We start from the raw sequence: 15,680 nt of genomic DNA, 5'->3' as shown, positions 1-15,680 counted from the left end.
GAAATTTCAGTTCAAAATCTCAGCTTGTCTGATTTGGGAAGATGGGTGTGGAAACTTGTGGTTAGAGCATTGCCCTGGGCTATGGGAGACCCTAGGTTCTTCTGATTCATCCCTGATCTTGGATGAAAAACTGCTCTGAGAGTCTTGCTCACTCACTGACGTTCCCAATGAAAACTTCAGTGAAACATCTGTAATCCTTCTGCCAGGTGGTGTTAGCAGCAACAAGGGCTGGGTTCAATATCTAGGGGTTCTGTGTGAATCAGCTCAAGCCCCCAGCCAGAATTCTGGGAAAACTAAATGCCACCCTTGTGTACCTCTAAGGGTCAATACTTCCCTACCCACAAGCACTCAGTCTGTGTATAGCAAAACAAAACTTTTATTAAAAAGGAGATGGAACTCAGCATTAATTTAGGAAAACACCACAACAATGATTCAAAAGTATGCAAGCCATAAATAAACACCCTCCCCACAGAATCTTGGGCGGTAGGCCATTGCTTCAATTTCTCACCTTGTGGTGTGAAAGTTTGATGGACAAATGTCCCTTCAACACACCACTCCCCTGTCCCTCCAATTCATTGTTTGAGGTAAGTGAAATCCCAGAATTATGGGGTGGGTTAACCTCCCACCGCTGAATGGTGGAGTTGAGGAATGCTTCTGCCTCCTCTGCCTTTGCTGTTGCTCATCACTGTCTCTGTCACCACGTGCCACTCGCTGCTGCCTTTGCCTCCAGCTGTGATGCCTGTTCTGAGGTTCCACTACTTAGCCAAGTTCCTAGTGATTTCAGCCCTTAGTTATTTTACTGGGTAGATGGGAACCTCACTGATGAGGTTATCCTCTGCATTGCCTTTCACTGCAACACTGTCCACGTCTATGGTCTTAGACTTGTTCATCAGTTATTTCAGTTCTAGTGATTACTGAGCAAAAACAAGAACTCTAAATGGAATCTGATCAGCTGGTCTTTGAACACAGGAGGAGGCAGGTTAATGGTATCTAGGACTCTTTAAGTGGAGGCCATACCACCAAGTGAGAACACTTGTCCCTACCCCTTCTGCTTTTCACTTGGAGTTGGCATCAATACTCCCTGCTTAGTAAGTGAGCTTACATTTAGGGTAACCCCCTATATTAGAGCATATTAAATACAGTTCTGTTGCCCGTTAGTGATACAAGGGTAAAAACATTTCATTACTCCTGTGTACAAGGCTAAAATGAATTTTAACCCAAAACAGCCAACTTGGGAAAACAGGACTGTCTGCTGATCACTAGGCAAAGTAGCTGTGTCTATGCAAATACAGTCTGCTCCTGAGTTCTTTTCCCTGAGTTCACCAATAGATGGCAGGAGAGAGCTCATTAAGACTATGACATACACATGTCTGTGAAACATTCCATTTATTTACTGCACAGGCAACCTTAATTCTGACATTTCCTAACTTTGGAGTGCTTGACTGGGCAACTTGAGTGTTCTTTTTACATAAGATGTTTTGGCGATGTAATATATTAATTAATTTAATTTGTGTGTCTTGCTTAGATGCAAATATATTTGATAGTAATTTTTATGATGAAAATTAAAAACATTAACCAATATGAATGAAGGGAATATTTCCAATAAATTCTGCTTTTTGAAATCTGGGATGCAAAATGGTAGTAGCTCTAAGGGGACTGGATGTGGAAAATATAAATATACAGTGGCATATTTGTACTGTGCACAGTTAAACTTAGTCTATATCTATCTTTATGTTAAATTTGGAAAGGCTTCTTTTAGACAGGTAAAACTTAATTGTTTTATTAGAGATGTGTGGGTACTAAATTATTGACATATTCATGCATAATTCAGATAATTGCTTTTAGTAGATATCCAGTCTGATAAATGTCTGACAGAAATGCAGATTGACTATTTTTTTCCTTCTTATGAGGGATTTTTCCTTTTTAAATTCATGAAATGGTATGTTGATTTGCATAATGGTATAACTGTCACAGCAGGTTACAGGTGACTACTTAGAACTTCATGCTATCTAATGCAAAATGACCCATTCCTTCCTTCAGCTTGCAGTCTGCAGCTAATGGAATTTAAGCCTAGAAACATCATGCAATTATAAAGATATAAAGAAACCATTTGAAATACGTTGCAGTCACCACTTAATATTCATTTTTCATTGTAGAGAGGTAAATGCCAGGGTTAGTTTCACTCAAGATCCCCAACACAGGAAAGTCTACCACGAGTTACCATTCTATTCTGTGGAGACGCTGATACTGCCATTATCACCATAGTACCTGAGCTCATTAAGTGAGATGACTAATATCTGTCATATGTAGGTCACTGTCTCCTGGGGGAGAATTGTGTGGGTGGGATAGTGTTAACGTTTTGGTAGGGTTTTGTTTTAAATATACATACTGTTGTGTGTTTATGTTAGAGAAGGCAAAGTCAAATAAGTGCACTGTGAACTTGGAGTAGAGTATGGTGAGGTTTGTGATGGTCCTTAGTTCTTGCAGTAGGTGGTTCCACAAGCTTGGATCAATCCCTAAGACAGCTCTGATTCCTGCAGAAATGAATTATACACTTATAATAGAAAGTTCCGGTATGGCTGAGGAGCAGAGTTGGCAACCGCAGTTTTCACCCCAGAGCTGAAGGTGATCTTTTAGGGTATGTCTACACTGCAATTAAACACTCGCAGCGGCCTACATCAGCTGACTCAGCATTGCAGGGCTCAGGCTGGTTCCAGATCCCAGGCTCCAGCCTGAGCCTGAACATCTACACTTCAATTAAACAGCTTCATAGCCCCAGTCCCTCGATCCTGAATCAGCTGGCACAAGTGTTTAATTGCGGTGCAGGCACACCCTTAGATATGCTGGGCCCAGGCCACTAAGCACCTTGAAAATGACCAAGACCTTGAATCTGACTTGATTTTTTACAGGAAGCCAATGTAGAGAGCGGAGGACACATCTAAGGTGTTCACGGTAACCTGTGTTGCTGAAGAGATGTGTTGTATTAGTTGAAGTTACCTAAGGGTTAATGTCTTCAGGCCCAGGCATATTGCATTGTTGTAGTCCAGATGGGATATGAGCAAGGCATGTATGAATGAGGACAGGTCATCGCTCACCAGAACAGAACAGAGGAGATGGTGGTAAGCCAACAGAGATGGTAAAAAGTTTTACTTATAGATGCTGGTTTGGGGACAATTCGCATCAGGAAAGGCATCTAGGAATACCTATTACTGACACCTGAGTCCATGTTGTCTTACCAGTTCACCTAGTGGCAGATACCTTAGCATCCAAGCTCATTGTGAGTTTTTAAAAATCAAAACAACAATCCCTTGCTTTGCCTCCTCCCATAAGTAGGAGTAAATTGCTTGTTTTGATTAGTTTATTCTTGTCACTGTTTGTTTCTTTTCACTTTTGATAAAAAGTAATGAGGGCCTAATTTGTCAACCTGATTACCCCTCCTCTCCCACTACTATCTAAACACAATTTATCACTCAAAGAGACTGGAGCTTTTCAATCTTTGACAGCCATCTTAAAAATAAAGGGTGTGGGGGTGGGGCGAGGAGCGAGAGAACGAAAAATCAGAGGAGTCTCCACCTGGCTCTGCTGTTCCTCCACCCTAGCTGAGCACTTCCTTCCCAACCTCCTTACTCTCCAACTCCCTCTTTTTTCACTGAGTGTCTTCAAAACCCCTTCCTCTCCCTCAAGGTCAGCTCCTTACTCCCCCAGGCTGCCATAGCCTACTGGTGGAACAAACGATACCATTGCCTTTCTTTCTCCCAACCTGCAGTGGCACAGTTAGTAGGTGAAGCCAGTGAGAGATGCACTCTTCTCAATAACTCTCAGCTCCTGTCCTCCCATCTTGAGCCACTAATGGGGAAAAGAGAGAGCCCTAGCAAGAAGGTGAGCTGAGGAGCATGCAGCCCCGAGGAAGGGGGTGATGAGCTGAAAGACCCAGTAAAGGTATATGGCATATGAGGCATGTCCAAAAAGCCCAGAAAAGGAAGCACCATTAGCACCCAAAGTGGGATGGGAAGGAGGCTAAAAGCCTCCACAGAAGGGTCTGGAGACCTTGCACCTCAGTATTTCCTTGCTCAGCTAGGTGCAAAGTGTTGAAATATGATAAGAAAGACTATCACTGATATTGCCAACCTGAATGGAAACCAGACCCAACAAATCTCCTCCTGGGATCCCGCTCATGTGAAATTTCCAGCATGGCTTTGCAGGTCCAAGAGCTTTGGATAAACTTTGAATCAGCATCCATGTTTTGGATGCTTGTATAAGCCCAGATTCAGAATCTTTTGGAGACTCATCACTAGTTATAGTGGAAATTGAAGTAGTAAAGCTGAACCAAAATCAGTGAAATAATACCAACTATAAAATGGTGACCTCTATTCAAGTTACACATCATTATCTATAACTTTTGCCTGGGCTTGTAGTGAGTATTATTTTTAAGGGATCTCAAATACTACATTAGGTTTTGAATTTCGATATTTCCAGGATACTTGGAGAAGATAAACTAACTTGTAGAGATACCATCTCTACAGAGCAGGAATGCTAAAAGAAAGGTCCACCCTTCTCCGTTTCTTTCCTTTTCTGTAACATCGCTGTGTGGTGATAAGCACTTGTATGACAGGTAAAATTCAGTGTATTCTTAAGGCATCAATACAAAGTATTTATTTTTAACAATGAAATGATGTTTGTATTTAATGAAGTAGCAGGAAGGTAAGATCTGTCAGGAAATGCTGCAGTGACAATGTTTCTTGAAGTATTATATTAAATAATAATGTCAAAGATCTGAAAGAGTAAACAGACCTTGCATGCATAGTTTTCTAATTGTAGCAAATTAAAAGGGGGTTGGAATACTGCCAGTCAAGTGACTATGGGGAAAAAAGGGGACCCATAATAAGAAACAGTTGTAGTTACAATATTTGCTGAAACCAACATGCATTAAATAATAATGAAAGCAGCCATCTCAAAATGCTGGCAGACAACAGAGAACAGCTGAGCTGAAGAATATGTAAAAAGGGACCTTAGCCAACATGTTGGCTAAGAATAAAAGGCTCCATTGGAAACTAAATGGTGAGATCAGCTCCAGGCAGAAATGTATGAAATAAAAGCAAGAGAGGAAAAGATGTGGGCACTGTCAGATTACCCAAAGTACAAAAATACAGTGTGATTGAAGATGTCCTACAACAAGTTTACATGAATTTATTCTAAAAGTTTATGGCAGACTTTAGTGTCTCTGTTTAAGCCAAATGAACCTTATTATCCTTTATATCAAAGAACATCAACCTGATGACAAAACGTATTGGGATCTTGTGCTTACTGGAAGAATTAAAAAGGAAATTCATTAAAAATAATTAGTGGTTGAAAAGTTTCCACATGAGCTCTAGCAAAGGAACTTTTAGGATAAGTTCTGTTCTCATTTACAGCAATGTAAACCCCAAATAAAAGTATTAAAGTCAATGGAACTACTCTGGATTTACAACAGTGGAATTAGTTTTTACAGTTATGTGCACAATATACATTTCTAATAAATAATATATATTCTTACTTTTAAAAACTCGAGCTACTTTCATTTTACAAGTGCAAAAGGCCTTTTAAACCAGTAAATGGTGGGGTATTTTTAAAAATACTTTGTTCAACTTAAAATTAACCAGCACACTAGGGAATTTTTATACTTGTACAATTTAAACATCCTGTATCAATTTTATCTAACAGATTAAAAATGAAAAAGCTATTAAGAGTAGATGATGGACTCACATGGTTCAGGTAACTATTATTTGTTAACATATATGGAATTCACTTACTCACAGTGAAATCCTGATTTACTCCATCGGTAGCCTTCCAGTGCCATCAAATCTGCAGTTACAGGGAACAGGACCCTCAGCTGACAATGAGGCTGCATTGCTAATGCTACTGATGCAGTTAAAACTGAAACTGAACCAAGAATCTACTGTATTAGGTCTGCAATATCTATATCAGTATTATATTGTCCCCCTCACAGTAGTATCTGAACACCCATAAAGTACCATAGCAGTTCACAGATGGAAAACTCAGGCACCCAAAGAGTAATGGCTAGATTCTGCCATTCTTCCTCATGTTGGGACCCTCTGTAGAGCTAAGTACTACGTAAATGTGATAGAATCTCACCCAGAGTGATTTACCCAAAGCTGAACAAAAAGTGTATGACTGAGTCAAGATCTGAACTCACAATTCCTGTGTCCCTGTCCAATGCATTAAGCCCAAGACTGCCCTTCAGATGCTACACTAGCCAGAAAACACAATGCAACTATCTCCATGTAATAACATGATGAACATATTTTTTGTTGTGGATTTCAAAATCATTTGTAACAGAAGGGTTTCCAAAATCCTAAGACCACATGCATTTTCAAAACCCGCACTATTATCAGAACAGCTGCATGCTTCCACTTTTGTATGCCCTTCCTTGGAGCAGTATCCCCTTGGGAGGTGAAGTTGCTATGTGGTACTCTGAATGTCTAAAACTGTGGATGCTATTCTTAGAAATTTCAATTTCTGGGAGTGATGTCACAGAAAATGGCATTTTAATATTTTGGGAATACATGACGGAAGCCTGAGGGAAGGGTCAAATAAGTCTTAACCCAAGAGCAGAGAGTATACGAGATATGTCAGGTTTTGGAAAGAAGCACATTTATTTACAGCAAATCAAAAATTTTTCAAAATGGGATTTGTATTGAAAAGGTTAAAATGAATGGCTCCACTGCAATGTGTTTGTTCCTCTTTTTCTTTGTCAGTATTGACTAAGTATTGCTTTTTTCTTCACTTCGAAGTCCTAGGTACCTGGAGAGAAAAGGTGTCACTGTATTAAATGCAACAGATATAACTCTAGCATAATATTGATATTATAGAAATCAGTTTCAAGTGGAATTATTGACATTTCTAAGAGCTTAGTGTGAATGTGGCCAAAGTTACTCTCCAGATTAGCATCCCCTAACTAAACTGGCTTGGTCCATTTCTCCTGCTGTATGTATCAAATGTTCTATAAATATATATACAATTATTTTTACTGGGAAATACATTTAAGTATCTTGATTTCCAGATACTATTTTAATGATGATCATAAAGCAAAAACATTAAAATGTTTCCCATTGTTGGATCCCTGCTAGAAATTCAGCTGTCTCTGAAATCCTTAGCTCTCATATTCACAACCTTCTGAAGGTTATGACAGACCTCTTCCTTCTTTGTTCTTCTTGGTGATGGTAAAAACTGGATGCATGCCCAATGCAGGGAACATAGTGTAAATAGCTTTGCTGCAGACTGCTACTGGATCGTTCAAAACATCAGATGGCTAGAATATGTTATTATCAACAAGCTGTTTCCTGGCCAATCAATTAAAAACTCTGATTGAGCACTAGGCAATTTATTGTAGGCTAGCCAAACAGTCTGGATGGAGAAAACATATGTTAATTGTCCCTCTAATTGATGCTTAAAGGGGCAAATCCTGTTCCCTCCACCTCAAGGTTTGGAGCGTCCCTTTAAAATGGAACTCAAGCGATTCTGTTGTGGTGGGAAGATACCCAGAGATTGTGTCTGGGTGTACATGATCCGTGTAATATGGAGCTCACATCCTTGGGCGCTCACTTTGTGCTATCATACATGGATTACATGAGAGCAGTGTAGGAGCAGAATGGAGGATCTTTAGGAGTTCTTTCTCCCTTGCAATCATGATGGAGTGCTTAGGTCATACTAATGCTCGTGCAATGCCTCATGGCCTAGGAGGTAGAAACAATCAGGGAACAATTTTAATTACTGTGAAAAATTTCAGCAAAAACCAAATTGCTGAAACTTTTCTTCCAAAGTATTTGGATTGCCATAAAAAACACTGCCACTCATACTTTCTGCAATGGAAAACAGGGGGGAAATTTTTTTGGCCCAAGCCACACACTATGAGCAGATTTTCTGTTTTGGTGGGGAAAAAAAACTTTTTTGTCTGAAAAAAGTATCTTTGAACAAAATATTTCAACCAGCTGTACTGAGAGGGAGGATCCCCCCTTCCCACTCTCTACTATAGAGTTTCCTAGTGCTGAAATCAGCTAGTTGAGCTGAATGCCAGGAAAAGGATTTAGAGGAGTAGAACAACACCAGACGAAGAAGAATTAGGCCAACTACTTTTAGGGGAAAAAAATCTGTAACTGCATTAGTTGCAAGTAGTTGGACAACCTTTCCAAAGGAGGCTTTGACAATTATAGAAGGAATAGACATTGTAAATGTGTAGTCACACTCCACAGTCACTTTGTGTCATGGATATTTTTGTTTTGTTTTGCTTTTAATGACCCTTTGGCAACAATGGCAGCCATTTCAATTTTCTTTCACTAAGGGCAGGTCTACACTAACCCCCCAATTCGAACTTAGATAAGCAACTTCAGCTATGTGAATAACGTAGCTGAAGTTCGAAGTACCTTAGTTCGAACCTACCTCGGTCCAGACGCGGCAGGCAGGCTCCCCCGTCAACTTCGCGGTACTCCTCTTGCCAAGCTGGAGTACCGCAGTTGATGGCGAGCACTTCCGGGTTCGACTTATCTCGTCCAGACAAGACGCGATAAGTCGAACCCAGAAGTTCGATTTGCTTGCCGCCGAACTACCGGGTAGTGTAGACCTACCCTAAGAAGCGTCGGGTGCCATCGAGGTAGAAGTTTCCATTTGGAAAGCAATAAGGAAAACTATACAAATATTTTTAAAATCTTGTTAAAAATACCAATAAATACTCCTGAAGAATAGGCCCCACCCAACCACCCCGTCTCCCTGTCCCCTGACCGCCCCCAGAACCCCTGCCCCTGACTGCCCCCTGCTGTCCCAAATGTCAATATAGGAAACATCTCCATGCATTTTATAGGGAACTTAGGATTCCAGCTCAGGCTTTGTGGATTGCAGTGTTGTTCGTGTGATTTTCTAGGTGATTAACCCCTGTAACCTGATGGGAAGATCAAGCAAAAGGCATTGGATCAGGTATTGTTAGCATTTCTAGCCAAGTTTGATTCATCTTCTATAACACAAGCTGTTGAATGTGAGTAGAACCAACAAAGGTACCCTACCACTGGATAACAGAGGTGGTGAAGTACCCTCAGAGGGGCCTGTGACCAACCAGCATGGAAGAGATTGGAACCTGTATTCATGTTTCACCTCAATGTTTGAATAGTGACTGTAACAGGTCATGTTGAACCTTTAATACAGGCTACAAGTCCCCATTTTGCAGATGAGCCCCATCTCTACTATGGCTGAATGTAAGGACTTTCCTACATTACACAGCCTAGGCTGATATAACTATGTTGGCATAGCCATGCCAATAGAGCCCTCTAGTATAGATACAGTATAAAAGGGAAAGGCAGAAGGAGGTCTTATTGCTGGCAGAACTATACCACTTTGCTGAAAGACATTGGCTAAGCTGAACCAAGCACTCTTCTGTCAGCATAGTTGTATCTACACTTAAGATTTTGCCAGCATAGCTATGTTATCTAGGGAGTTTGATTCCCATCCCCCCACCCCGTCCTAGCCAACATAGGTATGCCAGAAAAGCTTTTTAGTGTAGATTAGACCTGTCTAATGCACTCTGCAACGGCTACCTGATTGCTAAAGCCTATCAACACACCCAAAGTCAAGGGCAAAAGCCAAACACAAACAGAGCCTGCTAGGTATGTCTACACTGCAGCTGGGAGCAAGCCTCCTTGCCCAGGTAGACAGACTTGCACTAGCTTGGTTGGAGCTAGTGCACTAATAATAGCAGCCTGGGCATTGTGTGTTCAGGTGGAGACTCAGGCTCCCAAGCCCACCTGACCCCCTGGGTCTGAGAATGTGTGGCTAATCCAAATCTCTGCCAGGGCCACAATGCCCATGCTGCTCTGTTTTGTGTGTGCTAGCTCAAGTCAAGTTAGCATGATTCTGTCTGGCAAGGCTCACTCCCAGCTTCAGTGTATGCATACCCCTAGAATCAGGTAAAAGTGCAGGGCAGAATCCACTAGGAAATTTCCATTGACAGTCACCATGTAGATGTAATTTACTTTGTTCACCACTTAGATACCAATTAATGCTATAGAGAGGCTTTCAAGCTGAAATCAGTAGTAGTTTTGCCATTCACCTCAGCAGGAGTACAATTAGGCCCTAATTAGTAAATGTGGTAATGAAAACCTAAAAAAAAGCCCAGAGAGATATTAAAGTGTTTTGTTTGAGAGTTTTCCCCAGTGCCACAGTGTCCCTTTAATAAGCAATTGAAGGCTGTGTGTGTATGTGTGTGTTTTGCTGTGTGCATGTGCATATTTTGTGGGGACAGCAGACCAAACACCATTCCACTAATCCTGGATGGAGAAAGAAAATAATTTAGCCTGTGTTTGGTAGGTGCGTTCTGAGCCTCTGAGGTTTTGGAACAAGCATCATCCAAACTACAAAACAATTTAAGGGTGTGCTAAGTGTCGTGTGCATTTTACCAGCGTTGTTTTTTGGAACCATTTCATACAAATAGAATGAATAATTTAGTGAGTGTCTCAGTATGTGCATCTTGCACCACTGAGTTTTTGGAACACTTTCATACAGGAAAAAATGTAGCGGGTGCTTGCCTTGCTGTTCTGATAGTTTACTTTGTCCTTATTTTAATTCCTTCTCAAAGCAAAATCTCTTCCTACTTTAGAACCAAATTAAGTTCTAGTCTTTGTTTATTTATTTATTTTATTTTGTTTTGTTACTAGAAATGAAATTGGGAAATGGAGAAGAAAATAACAAACTTCATATACTATTTCTAATAATCTTAGATACAAAGGTTTCAGAGTAGCAGCCGTGTTAGTCTGTATCTGCAAAAAGAACAGGAGTACTTGTGGCACCTTAGAGACTAACAAATTTATTAAAGCATAAGCTTTTGTGGGCTACAGCCCACTCCTTCGGATGTATATAGAATGGAACATATATTGAGGAGATATATATACACACATACAGAGAGCATGAACAGGTGGGAGTTGTCTTACCAACTCTGAGAGGCCAATTAAGTAAGTGAAAAAAACCCTTTTGAAGTGATAATCAAGATAGCCCAGTACAGACAGTTTGATAAGAAGTGTGAGAATACTTACAAGGGGAGATAGATTCAATGTTTGTAATGGCTCAGCCATTCCCAGTCCTTATTCAATCCTAAATTGATTGTATCTAGTTTGCATATCAATTCCAGCTCAGCAGTCTCTTGTTGGAGTCTGTTTTTGAAGAGTTTCTGTTATAAGATAGCCACCCGCAGGTCTGTCATTGAATGACCAGACAGGTTAAAGTGTTCTCTCATTGGTTTTTGAGTATTATGATTCCTGATGTCAGATTTGTGTCCATTAATTCTTTTGTGTAGAGACTGTCCGGTTTGCTGGCACATGATGGCATATATCACATTGGTAGATGTGCAGGTGAACGAGCCCCTGATGGTATGGCTGATGTGATTAGGTCCTATGATGATGTCACTTGAATAGATATGTGGACAGAGTTGGCATCGGGCTTTGTTACAAGGATAGGTTCCTGGGTCAGTGTTTTTGTTCAGTGATGTGTGGTTGCTGGTGAGTATTTGCTTTAGGTTGGGGGGTTGTCTGTAAGTGAGGATAGGTCTGTCTCCCAAGATCCCTCAATCTCACAGAACAATTTGATTATCACTTCAAAAGTTTTTTTTCACTTACTTAATTGGCCTCTCAGAGTTGGTAAGACAACTCCCACCTGTTCATGCTCTCTGTAGGTGTATATTTATATATCTCCTCAATATATGTTCCATTCTATATGCATCAGAAGAAGTGGGCTGTAGCCCACGAAAGCTTATGCTCTAATAAATGTGTTAGTCTCTAAGGTGCCACAAGTACTCCTGTTCTTTTTTCTTAGATACAAAATATCAACCTAAATCTTTTTTTCCCCTTTACCTCTTATATACAGACTCATTTTCACGCTGGTTGCTTTATTCCACTCTGGAACAGCACAAAAGAGTCTGAGGGTACTGACCATTATGTTGGGTTTACAGCTGTTTTGTTTAGCCAGAGCAGGTTTAAGCAGTTGCAGCATGCACCCCAGTTTCTCCCTCTACAGCTCCTCCAAATTTCTCCTTCCTCTTGCACATTCCTGCATTTCTCTGTGTACACATCCCAATTTCCCCCTTTCTCCTATCATCCAAATGTATCCCCATCCCTATTTTCTCCTCCCTATTTCCTTCTCTGAGTAGATCTGGTGCAGTCAGTAGTTTTACGAAAAAGATATTTAAGATTAACGATCTTTTTTTGCTGTCCATTTTCATAAAGGAAAGCTTCTGTCAGAGGATTCTGAATAAAATACTCTCCTTCAAAGAAACGTATGAGGAATTGCAATCTCAATGAGCATGCAGCCAGACTCCCCTTAGATAACATGATCATTGCTGTGGTGTCAGGATAGGAGGCAAAGACTTTCCAATCTCATTGAGAACAACCTTTGTCAAAATGGCCAACTGAGCGTACTTGTGGCTTCAGTCACAATGAGAACTCTGGAAGATGGACACCATTTTGAATGAGGGAAGTTCTTCATGGAATACTCAATAGTAGAATATTGTTCATTGGGCCCTACTGAAGAAGAAACTTTCAGATATGAAGAGTAAGCAAAAAAATGACCATTAATCCTAAAACAATTCTTCAAACATCACAATTCCATGATATTTCAGTGCGTTCTATATGGGAATGTTTGAATCTGTTATTAAAATCATTTGAGATTAAAATCAAAAGTCTGACAATGGATGCTAAATTTCTTAAATGAACTGTTTTAAAATTAATTTCACCTCAAACTAATTAATGGGCTTATTTGTAAATTCTTAACAACAAAAATCACCTTAGTCAAAGTGTAGTAAATTTGGGAATAATATGTATTCTTCATACACAGCAAAGTGGTTGAATCCCTGTGTTAAATGTAAAGCTCAATTCAGCCTTACCTATGGAACTGTGAGTGGTGCTTCCAGAATGACAACTGTTGGGAATGGGTTACATTCATCCTAATTGAATTGGCCTCGTTAGCACTGACCTCCCACTTGGTAAGGCAACTCCCATCTTTTCAGGCACTGTGTATTTATATCCGACTACTGTATTTTCCACTCCATGCATCTAATGAAGTGGGTTATATCCCATGAAAGTTTATGCCCAAATAAATTTGTTAGTCTCTAAGGTGCCACAAGGACTCCTCATTGTTTTTACTGATACAGACTAACACGGCTACCACTCTGAAAGATGATGTTGTTAATGTTACTGGCACCACTGCCCCAAATTCCCTGAGTGTGGTTGTATTAATTTAGATGGAGTATTTGGGGCAAAGGTGTAAAGATAACCCAGTCACTGTCCAACATTAAGCAGTTTTAAACAAAGTTTGGGGTTTGGTGTACAGAGACCTCAGCCTAATTGGTATCATGGCAAATACACTCTTAAACATCACTTTAACCTTTTATTAAAGATACCAAAAAGAAGGAAAAAGAGTTAAAGCATTTAAAAGGTAAATTCTTAAGCAAGACTTTTAATTGAATAACATCCCTTTGCCTTTAGCTGGAGAGGCTTTTTAGAAGGAAAAAATCTGCACTTTTGATAGTCCAGGGATTGGCAACCTTTGGCACGTGGCCCACCAGGGTAAGCACCCTGGCGGGTTGGGCTGGTTTACTTACCTGCCACGTCTGCAGGTTTGGCCGATCATGGCTCCTACTGGCCGTAGTTCACCGCTCCAGGCCAATGGGGGCAGCGAAAAGCAGCGGCCAGCACATCCCTCGGCCTGCGCTGCTTCCCGCAGCCCCCATTGTCCTGCAGCGGCGAACCGTGGCCAGTGGGAGCCACGATCGGCCAAACCTGCGGACACAGCAGGTAAACAAACTGGCCCGGCCCTGCGATAGTCTTTTAGATGGTATTAAGTGTAAGCAGAGTCAGGATGAGCTCTACCCTGACATCTTGTGGTGAATTTTGGCGAGTTGTGGAAAAGAATTTCAGGGGCTGATCTTGTTTGCATAGGCACACCCACCCCGCCTAGCCTGAGCCCATGGCAGCCCAAATGGTCACTTTGACTGCTGTGGGATCCCCAGTTTCTCTGTTATTGGGGCAGGAAGAATAAAGTGTTGTTACCCTGATTATGTGAATCAAGGGCAGTAGAACTGTACTTGGCATTTTATGATGGAGGGACTTGCCATCAACTAAGTAGCACTCGCTAGACAAGGGACATGGGTTCCAAAACCTGGTGAATGGAGAGAGGCTGGGAACAGGTATTTGTACCTGATGGTATGGGCCCCTTTTGAGTACCTGGAACACCAACTGCATTTCCTTCTCTCTCTCCCCCTCCCCTGTGGAATATCAGAGCTAATCTTGATTCTATTAGGAGTCTAGTTACACGCTGCTGAGCTGAATTCACCTTGGGCCAATGGTGCACTAGCACTGGGGCTCTCCCTACTACAAGCTGAAATCACTGAGTGCTGTGTTAAGTAGTGGGGGGGGGGGGGCTGAAGATGTATGGCTGAGCAGCTGGCGGAGCCGCACCACTGGCGGGACAGCTGGTGGAGGAGAGCAGCTGGTGGAGCGGCACCGTTGGCGGGACAGCTGGTGGAGCAGAGCGGCTCATGGGATGGCTGGTGGAGCAGAGCAGCTGGTGGAGTGGCTCACAGTGAAGGCTGCAGCAGAACCCCATGGAGAGGCAGGGCAGTTGGCCTTGGACCATGTAAGGTGCCCCTTAACACCCCTGCGGGGGAGGAGGGGGTGGCATTTCCACCCAGGCTGGGAGGTAAAACTCTGCAGATAAACTTTTGAACTCTGGGGCTGCACCGACCAGGGACAGAGACTTTGGGTTGTTGGACTTTTGGGTGATTTTTGGGGTTGCTGGATTCAAGAGACTTTTGGAGTGTTGGACTTTTGGGACTTCGGGGTGATCTTTTGGGTTGTTAGACTTAAGACCCTGAGGGGAAAAGGACACTGCCAAACTTACTTGGGGGTGGGTCTTTTGCTCATGGTTTGTGTTATGAATCCTGTTTGTGGTGTTTCCCCAACATAATGCCGCATTGTTTCCCTCCTTTATTAAAAGGATTTTGCTACACTCAGACTCCGTGCTTGTGAGAGGGGAAGTATTGCCTCTTAGAGGTGCCTGGGGGGTGGTATGTAATTGTTCCAGGTCACTGGGTGGGGGCTCGACCTGGTTTTGCATTGTGTTATTGAAACGGAACCCCTAGATACTAAACCTGGCCCTTGTTGCTGCCAACTCAGACAGGCAGAAGGCTTACATAAGAATGGTATAGTAATTGTTCCTTTTGGGGAAGGAGTTACTTGAGATGGGCTGGAGCTGTTTTTGTTGTTGTTGTTAAAGTCTGATCCCATTTCCTAGAAGACAAAACAAGACAAAACACACAGAAAAGGGGAGAGAAAAGAACAGCAAAGATAGAAAATGCAGTTTTTGACTCTGGCGTTCACTTTCACTTGCAACCGCACTGCTGGAAAATCCGAGGCACAACACACAATCTTATCAACCCCTCTGAGATCTGGCAAACTTGTACGAGCATCAGGCTCTTTACAGCATTGAATTTAGCTTCCTCTTTCTGCTCACGGGGTTATAGCAATGTTGCAAAATACAGTCTTGGCCAGTTAAGACCAACTCTTATTAAACTGAAGGAAAAGGAGCAGGACAGGAAAGAGAAGAAATAGATGAGGAAGGGGGAGAGGGGAAGAGATGCAAGAGATGGTGTT

Source organism: Trachemys scripta, chromosome 1 (genome assembly GCF_013100865.1).
Source record: "Trachemys scripta elegans isolate TJP31775 chromosome 1, CAS_Tse_1.0, whole genome shotgun sequence".
Taxonomy (NCBI): domain Eukaryota; kingdom Metazoa; phylum Chordata; order Testudines; family Emydidae; genus Trachemys; species Trachemys scripta.
The sequence above is the reverse complement of the archived record's forward strand: the minus strand, read 5'-3'. Positions refer to the sequence as shown.